Source organism: Lissotriton helveticus, chromosome 3_1 (genome assembly GCF_964261635.1).
Source record: "Lissotriton helveticus chromosome 3_1, aLisHel1.1, whole genome shotgun sequence".
NCBI classification, from domain to species: domain Eukaryota; kingdom Metazoa; phylum Chordata; class Amphibia; order Caudata; family Salamandridae; genus Lissotriton; species Lissotriton helveticus.
Window position 1 is genome coordinate 130,830,516 of NC_136061.1, and position 13,346 is coordinate 130,843,861.

The 13,346-nt window shown below is 48.1% G+C and overlaps 1 protein-coding gene across 1 annotated transcript in view; it reads left to right on the forward strand.

The window, feature by feature from the left end:
* Positions 1 to 13,346, forward strand: part of CUX1 (cut like homeobox 1) — a 1,380,044-nt gene that overhangs the window by 1,105,295 nt on the left and 261,403 nt on the right. The window lies entirely within an intron of this gene.

Sequence of the window (13,346 nt, forward strand, 5' to 3'; positions counted from 1 at the left end):
TGCCCCAGGGCCTGCCTGGGGCACTCAGAGTATTTTTTCCTTACTCCTCCAGGATATACTTAATGGGCACTTAATCCATAAGTTTAAAGGTGACTGTCTATTTACCCTGACAGCATTAAGGAATAAGAATCTCTCTTCACAAGTCTGTGGAGTTTGCAGTAGGGATTGTGGGTACAAAAGTCTCCTCTAGGTTTGTAAATTTAAGCAACATCAACTTGCCCAGGAACCCATTCCAGGCTCTTCTTACAGCATCTATGCAATACAACTATTCTTGTTCTCGTTTTAGTGTGTTGAATTACACAAGGTTCGAGTAACAGAACTAGAATTAGTTTATAAACCTTAAGTTATGGTTTCTCAGAATTCTAATATTCCATGCTTTTACCTCTCGACATGCTCTATTTTTTCTGTACGTTGTGGTTTTGACAGGTTATTTTAAGCCTGATCCTCGTGGGCAAAATAACACTTTGGCTGCTGTGTTTAGGTCTAAGGCAGAAGCCACATGCATATCTCAGCATGTACAACATTAAAATAAATGATTTCCCTCCATCATTCCAGCACGCCTAGTTCCATGGCCTAAATGTATATAGAATAAATCTAAATGGTACTAGTTTACATAAATAGTGGGTATCATAAAAATTTGATATGGCATGCGTGTGTACATTTCTTTGTGTGTATGTATGTCTGCTCAAGAAATCACTTTGGGGGGACAGGCTTAAGAAATTGCAATAAGGTAGAGGATAAGGTTATCAGCAACCAGTCTTTGCCATCCTCGTCGCAAAATATGAAGTGATCAGGACACATCGCAGGAGGAAGTTGAACCATTACACACTTTATTGGTAGATAACTCTTGAAGTTACATAAGCACTAAGCCTAAAAGACACAACTAGTCCCCAACGGCTTCACTCAATGTCACACCAGTGTTCTGTCAAGGAACCTCAACATGTCATCATGGAACCTTAACATGTCAGTAGGCAGCTAGTGAATATTAACATAACCATGACAAATGCAGACATCGAATACACCTGTAACTATACCATACACCCTAAATGGACCTGCCATCCAAAAATTGATCTTCAGGGTAGTTCAACGTCTGTAAAGAATTTATCTTCTACTTAGCTCTTTTCGAGCAGGGAAGGAAATCTTTATAGACAGTCAAGTGAGTGTGCAGTAATACGTTTTTTTGTTGTTTTTTTAATATATTTTTCCAGGCGAACTTGGCCTAATATTTCACATACAAAACGCTCAAAAAGAGGAAAATTCAGCATTTTAGACACAAAACGTAAATTCCTTATTTTGCCCGGTTCTGGACTACTGATCCCAGAATATGTTGAGATTACTGCAGATGGGGAAATACCATTTCTTGAGGTATTGGTATTTACCTGGTGAAATAATTATCACCCCATTTCTGCTGTATTTTCACAGAGCCTCTGAGTGATTTCATAAGCGTCACCTTTTCTCCCCAGTTATTGTTTTGTAATTTTGTGCCCCGTGTGTTAGACAGCAATGGGAGCTGAAAGGAAGTGGAGTGTAACTCTCTTTACTCGCCTCGCGCAGGTCACATAGGAAAGACGTTACTGTGAGGAGACGGTTATTTCAGTTAAAGTATTCATAAAAAGAATCCTGTAAAATAATCTACCCTGTAAAGGTTTCAAAACCTTCCTTCGGTCGAAATACATAAATAATATAATAATCTTAGAGATTAAATGCTCAATGGATACAGATGGCGTGATATGGTTTCTATTGAAGCATAAAATACAGCTTTTGTAGCAGTAAAACTGCAGTTTAATTCTGAAACGTGCACGTTCATTCACCCAGAAGGTATACTCTGCAAAGGTATATTCTGCAACTTAATTATTGAGGTACCTACATAATATTTACCTTTTATATCTCTTAGTTCGATGTGAACATATGGGAGAAGCGTATGTTTCTATTATAAAATGCTGTCTCTATACTGGTTTTAACAAAAAATACTAGTGTCCTTATTTTCTTCACATTTATTTTCTTATGTAATGGATAGTATTCAGTCTTCAATTTTATTACCTCTCCCCAAAACATCATCACACCTATACCAAGTGGAAACTAATTCAGATGTTCGGACTTGCATCTCAATTAAGTGCATTCTGATTAAATGATGCATACTGTACATTAGCACAATCACTGCCAGGGTCAGCCAACCGCCGAGTCAAGATTTACTAAATCTTATCCACCCATGTAAGTGATTGAACCAATATTGCTTTTGTTGCAGTTGGTACTTCAGTCACAATTTACCCATTATCAACGGAAACCCATCATTAATTTGACCATGGGTCCTATCGTCATAAGCAAAATATTTGCTTGATGTATCTGAGTGCTTGAATGATACAGTGAATGTATGATTGCTTTTATAGTCGACACAAAATGATTGTGCACGGCATAACGTTGTCTGTATGATATCAATTGAGGATGGTTTGGTGTTGAAAAATAAAAATACACATTTTAAGAAGAATAAAGAAATAAAATATTTATAGATGCTCCTGTTCCGAATGCCTCCTAGAGCCTTTCGCCAAGCACTTACTTTTGTAACAGAAATTACAATCTTCTATTGCATTATTTAGGTAAATTACAGTTTTTTTATTTTTTGAAAAAGCTTTTTACAATCCACCTACCTTGGTGGGTTGGAAGTATGAAGATTCTGAAGATTTTGAACATGAATTCATAGTATATTGCAGTAGTCTGAAACTATTGTTCCATGAGCAAAGGAGAGATTCGGACAGCTTCAGGAACCGAAATGTTGTAGCAAATTAGCTTCAAGAAGAAATCCAAGTGCATAGTTTGGGGCTGGTTGTGAATGATCAGGGAGTAACTCAGAAAGCCTCCACTCAGCGCTTCGTTAACAGCTGAAAATCTCCAGACTATTCTAGGTTAAGATACTACCACAGAGACAAGTTATTTGCTTGCTGTTCACATCTCTTTCGATGGAATGCAAACTCACTTTGAAGATTCTGAACTGCCGTCACGCTTTTAGTATTATATATTTATTTTTTGTACTTGTGGTTCATACAAGTCCTAGATAACAAAATTATCAAAAGTCTGCAAGGCTCTTCCATTTGCTTCATACTAGTTTTCTGTTTAAACGGGCACTGTGTGCATTTGGGTTCTTAGAAAATGTCATGTACATGAATGCAAAGATTTTTGGGCATGTATCCCCAAAGTAAATAGACTATCTTTTGTAGCAAGGTACATGGTTTTCTTCATGCCCCTTCCATTTGTTAAAAGAACTTAGTATTTGTGCAATAACTACTTGCCATGAAAACGGACAGCGCTTTTGGCTGCCCTGACTACTAGTCACAGCACAAGGTGAACTCAAAACGGAAAGTGATGTACTATTTTGAGATTTTTTTTTAAATAAGCTCAGTTTACCCCAGTGTACTGTGGTGTCTTACATTTTTAGCAGTATTTTATATTTTTGCTGTAACACACTAAGTCTTAGACTTTTTAGGGCTTGTTTGTTATATTAAAAATCACAGATTTAAAAATCCTCACAACGACCCAATTGACCAAAAAGTGTCATTTTTGTACAAGTAGGTTTGAGAAGCCCATTGTTGTGTTGCTGTGACTCATCTTTTGTAACCTTTATTTTTCTTGGTATTTGTTAAGCATAAAGTAAATGTTATATAGCTGGCAGTATTGGGAACGTGATCCTTTTGTCAGCAAAATGGCATTGTTTATTCTGTCCTTGTTTGGTTAGCCATATAATGTTTGTTCTCAGCACTGTACATCAGTCCCTATATGATATGGAGAAGCAATATCACTGTATGAAACTCACACAATGTATTATTCACTAGCACCCTAGGTGTGATAATTGAAGTAAATATCTTTTATACAAACAATAAGGTGTTGAAAATCATTGTCAAGATAAGCTTGCTTGAACCATTACAGCAAACATTTACAGTAGATAATAACAAAGATGTGGATAAAATTATTTCTGATAGGATATTATTAACTTAAAATTTTCTTTCTTGTGGATTGAATTGTAGGGAAATTGTATGCTTTCTAGTTTGTTTTGTAGTACTGGTTTTATTTGAATCACAAGTGCAAATTGTGAGTGTCCTTCATGTTTTTCCCCACAAAGGATAATTTTCTTAAAATGTGTTTAAAGTGCAATAGTTTTGAACTGTTGATCAAGAAATTTTGAGTGTTCCTAATGTAACCGCTACCTTGCAAACAGATCTCCGTTATGAAGTCTGCCTAAATTTCGCTGATCACAGGAAAATTGTGCATAGGCTTTTCAATGGTACTTGCATCCCTTGTTGAATTCAACCCCAGCACTCTCCCCACGCCCCCCAATGTTCATAAACATTTCAGTACATACATTAGGTATCCTCTCCATCTTTAGAACCAGGTTTCCAGCCTCCTTGATGATATCACAAGGCCATATCCTGGCCACCATTTGAGACTACTGCCCTCGTTGGAGAATCCACCAGAATATTGCCATGATTTTTAGCATTTTTTCTGAGGTTTGTTTTGTTAAGCTGTTACTATAGTGAAACCCAGCATCTGGTCAGTTATCTTTTTGGTGTATTAACATAATTGTTTTAAATGTGTATAGGCACCTAGACACTGCTGCGGTCAAAGAGCACTCCATTTTGTGAAATTCTAGCTTCACAAGGATAGTGAGGCCAGGCTCTCTACCGGTTCTTTTTGATAGTAAGGTATAAGGTGCTGTGCAAAGAGCATATTCAGTTTACAGCAGAATTTCGATCTCCATCATAGGAGGATGTTGACCTCTAAAGAGCCTCATTTTTGTGCCTTGAACTCTCACTAGCATTTCATTATATGGTTCCATGTAGACCCAAATAGGAAGCTGAGTCTCTATGAAATAAGAGAAGATGTGCTTTTACTTAACAAAATAGGGAGTTTATTTTTCATCCTTATTTAGATGTGAAACCTAATAATGTAGAGGAAGTCAATTCAGTACATTAATGCCTTTCCGAGCTCGCAACTTAATCTGTCAGGTTTGCCAGCTGCATTCATGATAATGTTACATTTCACACCCATTTTGGCTGGCTTTGTATTCTCCCTGCCAAAGTTATTTTCTATCTAATAAGTTGGGGAAGAACAACAGCAGGGTAAAATCAGCAGTGAATTGCTTTGATTCCACGCCAGTAATTTGACTACTACCCCATTCTACAGCTGGAGTCAATGCCCCCAAAATGTCCCCAGCCATCCTCAACTCTTCTGCAGGAAGAGGCCTTCAGTGAGGCAGTGTTGCAGCTTTGCAGCAATTGGGTCCATGGATCCTCTTAGGCCCCCAGTGGGATTCTGCCCCAGCAAAGACTGCCCCACTTAGACCTACACCTGGGACTGGGCTTCACTTCTACTCCTTTGCCGTAGGCCTGCCGGTTCTGTGTATGAGAACTCGCCTGCAGTACCCCTGCCTCCGCGCCATTATCTTGACACTTTGAGGACTTCTCCAGTTCAGACTCCGATCCATAAAGCACTTGTAAAACGTTCCACATGACAGTGATGATGATTAGGAGAACACTTTTTTGCCCCCTCACTACACTGAAGATGGATTATATTTAGACATCTAAAATGCTAGCGGTCTGGAGTCTTCCCCAGGGATGAAATGGGATTCTCGATCTGGGTCCCTTGCTGCTGTAGTATGTAGGGCAGCTGAGGTATTGGAGCTGCAGTTGCAATAAACAAAGGCTAATCTTACTGAAATTGTACAACCTCGTAAAAGTGTTGCTCAGCTCTCCAGCCCCAGCGCAGGGTGCCATGTTCATGCTCCTTGTGACCCTGCCTTCTTAACTCTGCACACAACAGCAGAAAGTGCTGCGGTGCAGGCTTTAGCCAGCAAAGTCAACACAAATGCCTTGTATTCTGCTCCTCTTGAGAGAATAGAAGCATACTGATGTGCTTGGCAAGATGGCTTCTCTTTAGCCAGTTAGGCATTTAGTTTTCTGAATACAGTCTGGCTTCCGGCCAGTCACTCTGGATCCGGAGAATTTTTCGTCAGCAGTAGCCCTGCGCGTCGAAAGGTGGCATTGGTCGGCTTCGAGTTTGTCGTTGTGGTCACCGGGATGTCGTTGCAGCAGCTACTTAGACGCCACGCTCAAGCGCTGACGTCCGTTCTTTCTTTTTCCGCGCCAGCCAGCACAGATACCTCCAGTCACTTTTTGACTGACTTTTTTAAGCGTCTTTTGTCAACACCGTTTTGAGTCCTCGACTCCTGGTGCGCGTAGGGATGCACGCTTTCAAGGCTTGTGGTTCCTGCCGACGGCTGCATACACGGCCACGACTGTAAGTCGTGTTCCGACTTCCGGACCATAAATCCGAAGTCTTTGCGGGAGCGGTCCTGTACGCTTCTCGAGGCCCGGGAGTCGGCACCGCGCTGTTCGAGGTCCCGGTTACGCTGGAGGTCGAGGGACCGGTGGAGGAGCCACCACCACCAGTCCTCTTCAAAGTCTTCGCACTCCTCAGGTAAGTCGAAGCACAAGAAGAAGTCGAAGAAGTATTGCCGCTCTTCGACTTCTCCCCGTCTTTCTGCCAATGCGACGAGAGATGTGGGCAGTGCCCCTCGCACAGCTCTGAGTGTGGAGCCTGCTGGGTCGACTGCGAGTTTCTCTCCCTTCCCGGGACCCGGAGCAACCCCTGCCCAGCTTCAAAGCGTTTACGAAGCGATACATGCCATCTCTGGGCAGCCCGACTCCACCGGCGCGCCTTCGGGCCACGCAGACTTGGCTGTGGGCCCTGGGCCTTCAACACCGGCGGCTTCAGCCCCGGCACTGCAGGGTCCCTTTGGATCCAGGCCTGGATCCGGATCGGCGCCGGTCCACCTTGTAACGCCTCCCCCGGCGCTGATTCCACCAGCACTGCGTCTGCAGCTGACTGCGTTTGTGTGTCCAGCCGGCGTCGACCCCGGCTCCCATCCGTATGTAGACACGGAGCCGGACCAGCGTCGACCGACGCCAGATCCAGAGCCGTCTGGTTACTTTGTGCCCTTGTTCTACCCTGGTGTTCCTTTCAGGCCAGATTGGCAACCAGAGGAAGGTGAGGATCACTAGGAGGGGTCTTGAGACCCTTTGACTGACCAATTGGAATATGATCCGGACTGGAGAGAGGAGCTGGGGAAGCTAGTGGTCCATAGCATGTTGTCTTCTCCTACCGTGGCTAAGAAGGAGGAACGTCTTAAGCAGTGGTGTTGCGTAGGGCGGCCGAGGCTCTCAACCTCGAGCTACCTATGGTGGCAGTCAGGACTAACCCCCTGACAGAAGTGCTTCAACCAGCAGCGAGCTCTTGTGAGCCCCTGCTGCCGTTTAATGAAGTCCTAGCCGACATCCTTTTGGACACCTGGTCCAGGCCCAACACAGGGGCTCCTGTGGATAGGATGATTGCCCGAAGCCACCTCTCTGCCCCAGGCGACCCCACTTTCCTCTCCCAACACCCCACCCCTGAGAGCTTGGTGGTCCAAGCCTCAACGTCCAAAGGTGCATTCCCTAGGGCACCACCTGATAGGCAATCCAAAAAGCTGGACCACCTTGGGAAGAAGATGTTTTTTTCCTCCAGCTTGGGACTGCGGTCGGTAACCACTGCATGTCTGTTGGGCCGTTACACCCACTCTGTGTGGGATACGGTGGCGCAGGTGCTGCTACAGTGCCCGGAGGAGGCCCGGATCGTTCTCTCCTGTGCAGTCGCTGAGGGGAGGGACGCAGCCAAGTTTCCCATCCAATGTGGGCTGGACACCGCTGACTCGCTAGGCAGGACGATTTCAACTTCGGTAGTCCTTCGACGCTACTCCTGGCTGAGGTCAACTGGCTTTTCTGGGGATGTCCAAGCTACCCTTATGAACATGCCCTTTGATGGTCATCGCCTGTTCCGTGTTAAAGCAGAAAACGCGCTAGAACGCTTCAAGGACTCTCAGGCTACGGCCAAGTGCCTGGGCCTCTCTATCCACCTGCCATACGCAGTCTGCTTTTCGCCCCTTTCGTGGCAACGGAAGGGGTGCCCCGTTACGTTCCACCCAGAGCAACCGGCTGGTGCAAGCTGTTCAGCCGCTGCGCGGCTGGGGATGTGGGACCCACCGTTGTCGGTCTGGGGGCCAGCGAGCGGGCCAGTCCACCACCGCCCCCTCTGCAGCAGCCTTGAAACCAACCGTAGTCCGACCTTTCAGGGCCACCAATCGCCAGTGGGCGGCAGGATACGCCATCACCTCACCCACTGGCCCACCATCACGTTGGACAGGTGGGTTTTGCAAACAGTACGAAGGGGCTACTCCCTCCCCTTCAAGACTATCCCCCCAGCCCCCGCCATGCCACCTCAGTACCATTGCTTGTCGGAGGATCGTCTGGCTCTTCTCCAACAGGAAGTTACAGTTTTCTTGGTCAAGGGAGCCATAGAGCGAGTTCCAACCCCAAAAGTAAGTCATGGTTGCTATTCCCACTACTTTCTGATGCCCAAGAAAACTAAGGTCTGCGTCCTATCTTGGTTCTCGGGAACGTCAACCGCTTCGTCCAGAAGGAGAAGTTCAAAATGTTGACGCTAGCTCAGGTCCTTTCTGCCCTCGACCCTGGAGACTGGCTGGAAGCGTTGGACTCGTAGGATGGCTGCTTTCACATCCCTATCATGCCGGCCCTCAGGAGTTACCCAAGGTTCACGGTAGGCCACGAGCACTTTCAGTTTAGGATGCTCCCCTTTGGCCTTATCAGCACCCCTCGGGTGTTCACGAAAGTGATGGCAGTGGTCGCAGCTCATCTGCGCAGATCAAGGGTTCCAGTCTTCCCCTATCTCTACGACGGGCTGTTGAAGGCGTGCTCATCCCAGGCTGTCGGCTCCCACCTCCAGACTATGGCCAACCTCCTGCATTCGCTGGGGTTCACCATCAATGTGCCAAAGTCGCACCTGATTCCCTCTCAGAAGCTCCTTTTCATCTGAGCGGTTCTGGACACAGCGCAGTTTCTGGCTTATCCTCCCGAGCAGCGAGTCTGGGATATTCGGGCTACGATTCCAATTTTTCAGCCTCTATCCCGGTAGACTGTAGTAGGTGAGTCTCCAAAGCCTCCACAACTGTTAGATTGATATAGGTGTTGTAATCGAATAATGCATGGCTCTGATGTGAAAGTTTGGATTTCCATCTGTTTTGTGCTTGGTCCTTGGGCTTCCTGAATATAGTCCTTTCAGGAAAGCAAACAGTCTTTACCCCTTGAAAAAGCTATTGGTATTGGGTGATGGCTGTTTGTTCCCTTAACTACCCATGTTCCCTTTCTGCAACTTGATATTACCTTGTCTTCTGATGAATACTTCTAAGTGAAGATTCCTCACCTTTAAAATAATTCCAGGCACCAAACTGGATCCGGATTTTTAAACAGCAATTGTTCCAGTGCCCTTGAAGATGGTGCTGTCTGACTCTGCCCACAAACTGGCAGTGTAGAGCAGTATATCGGCACCACCCCTCCACACTGATGTCTGGTCCATTATTTCCGCATTATCACCGTGGATCTGGAGCTGTGCTCCCAACTTACTGGGTTGTATGAATACCAAAGATCATCTACGCCAGTGTGCCAGGGAAAATATTGCCACCTAAGACGACAGGTTTCAAACTGCACCAGAACGTCAGAAAAAAGAAACTGGTCTTGAATCCGCATGACATTTGCTTGTGGTTCCTCGATTCTGGTCACAATTCAAAGTCATGTAACAAGTGCTTTGTGATGCATCCATTAGGGGCCGGCAAGCGAAGCTCTTTGTCACAGAACACAGAAGGAGGTTACGCTTGAAGCCGTTTCTATGCCAAATCTTGATCTGTCCAAATTGCGGGAGAAGGGCAAGAAGCCGCAACCAATAAGTCAGGACTCCGAGGTCCTGACTCCATCAGTATTTCTGGACTGGCAGCAAGCCCAAGTTTTCCAGGCTGTTGTCAGATAGAGGGCTGAGGATTGTGCAATAATGAAAATCCTCACGGGGATACCGGCTCTCTTAAGCATATTCAGGCCCACAAAGAGCTGCACTTAGGCCGATGATTTCTTCTTCATTAGCGCTGACTGATCCTGCTGGGCCTTCTTTCGGTTCTTCATCAGTCAATAAATCCATTCCACCCTAGTTCTAGCAGTGCCCATCCATGCCAGATCCAGTTCAGACATCGATCTCCAGATTAGAGCCGACGTTGGCAAGCGCCAGACCTATGTCCTGCTACGAGATTACCAAAATACAGCCCCAACTTTAGAAAGCTATGCTAATGCACTCGCTCGTCGACATCCATTCCAGACGACATCTTCCAAGAGGGCGTCAACGTTCCAGAAAATGAGCTGGTCGAAGAACACAGCGCCTCCGAAGCCGAGGACTCCGACATCGAAGACCTCACTCTGGCGCAGCGGGTCGTAAGTAAGAACGTCAACCAGACCCTCTCCATAAATCATCCAAAAAGGCTTCAGTCACACCTTTACCTTCTGGCCCAGGTGCACACCGAGAGACTGCATCCCATGCCCCGGCCTTGGGCTTGGCAAATAAGCCTATTAAGCCTTCAGGCCACTCGGGCTTGAGTCAGCCTGCCGTAGGTACAGAAAGTCATTCACCGTCACTGGGAAAAAACGCCCTCCACGCCGAACACTGCCTCTACATCGAAGCACTCGGCACTGAAACTAACAACTACCAACCCTTCAACCCTGAAAAAACACTCGTAGCCGAGCAAAAAGCCGCCCCCTAAAGGTTCAGAACAACCTTTGGAGCCTAAAACTTCGGAACCGAAAAAACCTTCGGGACCCAAGGTTTTACAGTGTCCACATACAGACACTGTAAGACCTCACAGTTCGAAGCCAAAAGACAAAGCAGTGCCAGAGACGGTGCCCCGTAAGGCAGACTAATCTAAAAAGTCGGCACCGAAAGACCAGCAGCCATCAGAAGACCTTTTTATGCCAGGTCCTAAACAAAAGACTCTTATAAAGGACCCTAAAACTTTTCAGCTCATCCTCAGCTCAGAGAAGAGACCACTGGATACGCCTGCACCTTCTCCACCACCACAGACACGGGACATTGCCACTTCTCCACTTAAAAGTCCTTCTCCATCACCTCCTCCTCCCCCACCACACCATTCTCATACACCATCCCGCCCACCAAGGGACGATGATGATAGTTCAGATTACACAGGGGAGGGTGCAGGTGAGGAGCCACCAGGAGACCTTAGTCCACCTTCTTCCCCTGACCCCTGGGACGATTAAAACACTTCAGATGTCCCTAATTTTCCACAGGAGGATGTATACCACTCTAGACCTTCACCTCCAGAGGACAGAACAAGATTTCATAAGCTACTCTATAGAGCTGCCCAATACCATAGGATCTGAAAGAGACACGTTAGTGATAGATTCCTTACCTTATAATATCCCCAGGCGTCAGACTGGATCTGGAAACTTTTGCGTAGCAATACCCCTGCGCGTCGGTAGGCGTCGTCCGCGGCTCCTCGTCCGGCGTCGTTAGCGTCGTAATGACGTCGCTGGAGTACTTAGAAGCCGCCCTCGCGCGCTGACGTCAGTTCTTCTTTTTTCCATGCCAGCTAGCGGAGATCCCGAAAAGCTCTACCGCTTAGTCACTTTTTGACTAAACTATTTTGATCTTTTGATCTGTTTTTCTCGAGTCGCTCGACTCCTACGGTGCCGGTAGGGATGCCCGGGTTCAAACTCTGCTCCAAGTGCAACCGACCAATGTCGGTTACCGACCCCCCGTCGCCGGTGTCTTCAGTGTCTAGGCCTCGACCACGACGACCGAACCTCCTTCGACTGCCGGGCCCTGACGTCTAAGGCTAGGCGGGAGCGGTCCCGCAAGCGGCTTGAGCTCCGGTAGCCGGCCCCGCGCCTTTCAAGGTCCCGGTCCCACAGGAGGTCGAGGGACCGCTCGCGGGTTTGGAGCCCTCATAGTTCCGAGATTCGGCATCGGTCTTCATGATCAAGGTCCTCAGGTAAGCATAAGAGGTCGGAAAGGCGTCATCGTTCTTCCGACCCACCCCAACGCTCGCGGGTGACACTACCCACGCTGCTCCGTCGGAGTCACGGGCGTCGTAACCTGCCCCATACCTTCCGTTCCCTGGGCACGATGCGACGTCAGAGGAGGTCGAGCGGTACCTCATGGCCATGAGATCTCTCCCTCCTCCGCCGGGCTCAGTGGCACCTTCGGGCCCAGCGGTGCCGGCGGGGGGCCTAGCGGGTCGGATGCTTCGGCTCCGATGCCGTCGGGTGCTTCGGCCCCACCGCCGCCGGCGACTTCAGTCCCGGCGCCGCAGGCCCCCACTGTATCCGGTTCCTGATCTGGGTCCTCGCCGGTCGACCTCACCGACGCCCGCCCCTAGGGTGTCGCCCCCGGCGACGCCGTCCCCGATCCTACCCTTGATTCGGTTCAGGGCGCTGCTCTCGACGTCGTATGGAGACTTTTACTTCCACGAACCGGCCCCATCCTTTGAACCTTTATTTCAGGTGATGGGTGACGAGGGAGATTGGGAGGGGTCTGTGGACCCTCTGGCACAGGAGTGCCAGTCTCAACAGGACTGGACATGTGAGCTTGGGGATGCCAGTGGACTGGACACTTTGCCAGACACTGGTTTTGTCTCCCCTCCAACCGTGGCTACGGAGGAGGGGGCTGCCTACAGTGTAGTGTTTACGCGGGCGGCCAAGGCATTGGGCCTAGAGCTCCCCGTTTCGGCCGTGAGGACTAACCTCCTCACTGAGGTCCTTAAACCGCAGGCAAGCTCGGCTGAGCCTCTGCTGCCGTTTAATGAGGCCTTGTGTGACGTTCTTTTGGGCACTTGGTCAAAGCCCGCTACAGGTCAGCCTGTAGATAGGAACGTGGCCAGACGCTACCGCCGGCTCCGGGCGACCCTTGCTTCTTGTCCACCCATCCCACCCCCGAGAGCCTGGTTATCCAGGCCTCTACTTCCCAGACCGCATTCCCAACGGCTCAGCCCGATCGGGAATCCAAGAGGTACGAACAATTCGGTAAGAAGGTGTTCTCGTCCCTGAGTTTGGGACTGCGGTCAGTCAATACCGAATGCCTCTTGGGCCGCTACACCCACACTCTGTGGGACACGGTCGCAGACGTGCTGCCACAATGTCCGGAGGAGGCCCAGACTAAACTCGCCCAAGCCCTCGCGGAGGGTCGAGTTGCGGCACGCTATTCCATCCGGTGTGGGCTGGATACCACGGACTCACTAGGCAGAGCGATGGCAATGATGCCACGCCAGGTTGAGGACCGCCAACTTTTCGGCTGATGCCCAGGCCACCCTTCTGGACATGCCGTTTGATGGCCGTCGCCTCTTTGGCGACAAGGCAGACCATGCGCTTGAGCGTTTTAAGGACTCCAGGGCTACTGCCAAGTCCTTGGGCCTC